Raw genomic sequence first — 5637 nt, forward strand, 5'->3', positions numbered from 1 at the left:
TTTGTTTAATCTTAGCTATTGAATGATTGTTTCTCTGTCTCTATGTAGTGTAGGACTACCTCCAGAAATTGATCAGGTCAAACTCACTGTTCAAACCGGAGGGCCATCTGGTTCTCAATTTAAGTATCCAATATACTTCTTCTCTTGCTAAAAGAAGTGATCTATCTCCTCCCCTCACTGGTGGCAGGACATGTTTTGCAATAGTCCAATTCAGTGTAGTGCTCTTTCTGTCATGGATTGATCGAAAGTGTGTAATCAATGGTGTGGTGAGTTCCCCATGCTTGATGTCATTAACATGTTCCCGGATCCTTGACCTAACCTCTCTAGTGGTCATACCTATGTACTGTAGGTTGCATTCTGAGCAAGTTAGTATATAGACCACATGGTTGGTTCTACAGGTATAGCATCTATCATGTGAGAAGTGCTCACCTGTTACGGCGCTAGCAAATTCATCTCCTTGTGAAAGGTGTTTGCAGGCTATGCATTCTTTGTAGTGACATCTATAAATTCCCTTGGTACTCAGCCATGAGCTCATTACCCTGTCATGAGTATTCTTGGAGTTTTTCATCATGGTGGGGGCTACTCTGTTTCCTATCGTTTTGCCCTTTCTGAATGCAAAACGACAACCCTTACTCGCTATGTCTGCCAAGCCATCATCAGCCGTCAGTAAAGGAAAGTGTTTTGATATGACATTGCAAACTTCCCCAAATTGGTCACTGTATGTGGTAAGGAAGGTGTTTTTTTGTATATTTTTGTATATTTTTGTATTATTTTTTGTATATTTTTGTATATTTCCCTCCTTTGATTTTCTAAAATTTGACAATATTCTATCTAATAGTATTATGGAAGCAAAAAATTTTTTGTTAGAAATGAAACATAAAAAGTACATTAGAGATCAAACCGATTATGATTCTAACAAAGTGTATATGTGGAATAAAAGGGAGAAATCGACATATAGGAACCATCAGTTTTAAGATAGGGGCTACAGAGGTAGAAGAGGCAGAGGGAGAGGGAGAAGAGGAAGAGGTAGAATCATATACCAATCAGACAGCAGAAGAGTAAGGTTCAGTGACAGTGAAGGGGAATCCTCTGGAGGTTATTCTAGCTCAGAGGGAGAATATGAACACCCAATATCAAGAGTTCAACAACACACCCCCACCCCTACTCCCATCCCTACTGAAATACCACAGGCAATCCCTGTAGTCAAACCTAAATTAAAATCGATTTTGACACAACCACCATTAACTCATCATACTGATGAAGCGGTGGGACACAGCAGCAAATATATTCCCTCAGATATAACAAGAGATATCAGACATAAAGAAAATAGTGACATAGAGAAGGTTTTTTGCTTGGGCCCAGTTGGTCAGGTAGGGGGGGGGGGGCACAAACAAGCAGAACAGATCCCCCAAGTACCAACAATGAATCAGGGCACCCAAGATCAATCAAAAACAAACAGATACCCTCAAAGGAGCCAAAGGAGGGGTTACCACACAAAATACCAGTAATCAACAATGTCATTAATATATCTGATTACACACTAACAGACATGGAAATAAAAGTACTAAACAAAGGTCTTAATTTTGTCCCTACTTCTAATTTCAACCTATTTACAACATTGCTAGATGTAAACAAATTAATTAGAACTCTAACTCTAAAAAAGTATTTCAAACAAGATACACAAAATAGTGAAGTTAATACCACAATTAACTCCCAAAAACATAATCTCACATTTAGTGAAGGATGTGATGTGGTGGCGCTGGAAGAACTGCATGCTCAGGGAGCAGTGGGACCATCTGATGCTCCAACAATACCCAAGTTTAAGGGTAACTCCACATTTTACCCCATACACAGCAGGGGGAACATTTTGGAAATTTTCCAAAAAAGAGTGGAGGATGATCTCACTGCACTCGAGCATAAAAACAGTTCTCAAAAGAACAAAGCAAATCTGACTCTGAAAGAAAGAGAGGCCTTGACAGGATTACAGAATAATGAAAACTTGATCATTAGAGCCGCCGATAAGGGCGGCTCTATAGTGGTAATGAATAAAAGCCAATTCATCACCGAAGCCAAAAGACAACTCCTGGATGAAAAGCAATACATCCGTTTAAGAAAAGATCCAACAGATGAATTCAGACATGAACTTGAACATCTTTTAGATGAAGGTAGGGAGATAGGCATATTTGATGATGACACGTATAATTACCTACAAGTCAAGTTTCCGATTAGACCAACATTTAATCATTTACCCAAAATACACAAACCAGGGCCAGAAATTCATGGTAGACCAATAATTAGTGGCATTGGTTCATTGAATGAGAAACTATCACAATGGCTAGATGCAGTACTCCAACCTTTTGTGGAGGAGCTACAGAGCTATCTAATAGACACCAAACACTTGCTAGGCCTATTGAAAGATCAGGGTTGGAACAAAGACAGTGTCTGGGTCACAATAGATGTCAAGTCACTTTATTCCTCAATACCGCACAAGGAAGGTTTGAAGGCTGTCAGATTTTTTCTGACTAGATCAGACAAATTTGGAGAGGAACATTGTAGCTTTATACTACAGGTAACAAACTATCTACTCACACACAACTATTTTTGTTTTGATGATGTCTTCTATCTCCAGAGATGTGGGACTGCGATGGGGGCCAAGTTTGCCCCCTCCTACGCCAACCTCTATATGGGGTGGTGGGAGCGGTCCCACATCTATGGAGATAGAAATCAATTCAGGACAAACATTGCTTTTTACAAGAGGTTTATTGATGACCTCTTGATAATATGGCAAGGAGACGAGACTAAAATCCATCATTTTACTGAGGAGCTTAATAACAACTTAGGCCTAGGCTTTACTTTTGAGTTTAATGCTGTGACCATCAACTATCTAGATGTAACCCTTACAGGGGTACAGGGAGGACAGAAAGGTAATATAATCACAAGTGTCTACCGTAAGCCATCAGCTAGAAATACCATCTTGCACGCAAAAAGCAATCACCCTAACAGGGTATTCAAAGCCATAGCGAAGGGACAGTTTGTAAGGACACTTAGAAACTGTTCAACCAAATCCTCATATGAAACTCAAGCTAAAGAGCTTACTGATAGGCTGGTCTCTAGGGAGTACTCAAAATCCATGGTTAAAGCCATTGAAAAAGATGTGAGCAAAAGAGATAGGGACTCCATCCTAAAACAAGGAGGGAGATCAACAAAGGAGGGAAATATACAAAAAACCACCTTCCTTACCACATACAGTGACCAATTTGGGGAAGTTTGCAATGTCATATCAAAACACTTTCCTTTACTGACGGCTGATGATGGCTTGGCAGACATAGCGAGTAAGGGTTGTCGTTTTGCATTCAGAAAGGGCAAAACAATAGGAAACAGAGTAGCCCCCACCATGATGAAAAACTCCAAGAATACTCATGACAGGGTAATGAGCTCATGGCTGAGTACCAAGGGAGTTTATAGATGTCACTACAAAGAATGCATAGCCTGCAAACACCTTTCACAAGGAGATGAATTTGCTAGCGCCGTAACAGGTGAGCACTTCTCACATGATAGATGCTATACCTGTAGAACCAACCATGTGGTCTATATACTAACTTGCTCAGAATGCAACCTACAGTACGTAGGTATGACCACTAGAGAGGTTAGGTCAAGGATCCGGGAACATGTTAATGACATCAAGCATGGGGAACTCACCACACCATTGATTACACACTTTCGATCAATCCATGACAGAAAGAGCACTACATTGAATTGGACTATTGCAAAACATGTCCTGCCACCAGTGTGGGGAGGAGATAGATCACTTCTTTTAGCAAGAGAAGAAGTATCTAGTACCTTTAAGCTAAGGTAATTGTAGTTCCCTGAGGACAGAATATTTATAATTTTTTTGTTTCTCATATTGATAATAATTATTTTATAGAGATTGTGTTTTGACCTCTGTATGTTTTGTCTTTCAGGGATAAATTTATGCCTCAGGACTGCTTGACTAGCAGGGTCGCTAAGTCAGCAGTTTAGTTTCTGAGAGTTCCAGGTGTGGTAAACTATATTTCCCTGCAGAAAAGGAGGGGAAATCGTTAAAATTTAAAAAAAAATACAAATCTTTTTCTGAGCCTCATGTCTGTTAGGGTGATGCTGGTTAAGCAATGCCACAGCTTTCTCCTTAATTGTCCCTAGCTTTTATGGCGTCACATGCAGTGCCCTGCAGTTCCTCTTAATCTTCTGGATGAGTTATTTGCCTGCAGAAATTGCTGCCCAGGTATCTTCTGCAGTGTCTGTGGCATTTACTGTTTTTTCCTCTACTGAGTGGAAATCGCAAGAGGAATATTAGAGATTCAGATAGTAAGGTTTCTGTACCTTCTGCGGCTTCACTGGTTGCCTTCCTCATAGATCTGATGAGGAGGATAGGTCAGTAGCCTCTGAAAGTCAAATCTTTATTTCAGACAGTATAATTCCTTCATCTGATGCTGAAGTAGTATTCTTCAGAGTTAAGCTTGAAAACCTTCATGTATGGTTTCAGGAGGTTTTGGCTACTTTGGAGTGACTCCGATACGTATGTCGTTGTCAACACTAAAGAATCCAGTAATCTTCCTAAGTACTAGGATTCTCCTGTGGACATTTTTTTGGTGTTCCAGACTGTGCTAAGAGATTTTTCACAGGAATAGGAGAAATCAGAGTTTCCCTTTTTTCCCCGTCTTCTGTCTTTAAAAAGATATTCCTTTCGCTGTCTCCATTCTACTCTGGCTAAGAGAAATACCTGTTTTTTTTAGAATCTATTGACTAAGCTGGTGATGGTAGAGTCTCCCTTGGAGTAGATCCAATACAGAATTAAGGCTCTTAAGCTGGCTAATTCTTTATCTCTGATGCTTCCAAGCAATTTCAGCCAGGAGCTAGATACCTGGATTTGCTGTGCTAGCCGTGGGGCGTTATGGACAGTGGATTTTCCTATGAGTCTAAAATTTCTGGTGCATCCGTACAATTCGAATATAAAGGAATTTGCCTTCAATACGAGATTGATTCTTTCTGTTTGTCTGCAAACATGGTTATGAGATATCCCAGATAGTACATGGCACTTCAGGGTTTCTACATAGTAGTCATTACTTCCCCGTCTGAGGCAGGTTCCGTCTCTCATTTTATCTGCAGGCCAGATAACTGTGAGGAATTTTTTTGTAGCACGTTTGGGACTTCTATTCCCTGTGAGTTATAGTTCCAGTCCCTGTAAGAGATTAGGGCCTGGGATTTTATCATTCCTGTTGTGGTTCCTGAAAAGGAGGGAATTTTTGCCTTTTAGTAGACCTGAAGGGTCTCAACAAATTGTCTCAGGGTAATGTTCTTCAAATGGAAACCAGTGGTTCCATTCTGCCTTTGGAACTAGGAGGGTCAGTTAATAGTGACCATAGTCCTGGAGGATGCATATTCCAAATTCCTGAGGTTTGCCTTTCTGTCAAACACTTTGTTTGTGGCTATTCCTATTGGTTTTGCTATGGTTCTCAGAGGGGCTGTTTTGGCATCAGGTTTTAGGGAATTGCTGTGGTGCCATTCCTGGACGTCATAAGGTTTAGACGCCATCCTTTCAACTAGCAAACTCTCATACTGAGATTTTGTTGTCTCTCTTCATTCCTCAAATAGCAAATG

This window comes from Bombina bombina, chromosome 3 (assembly GCF_027579735.1).
Source record: "Bombina bombina isolate aBomBom1 chromosome 3, aBomBom1.pri, whole genome shotgun sequence".
Lineage (NCBI taxonomy): Eukaryota > Metazoa > Chordata > Amphibia > Anura > Bombinatoridae > Bombina > Bombina bombina.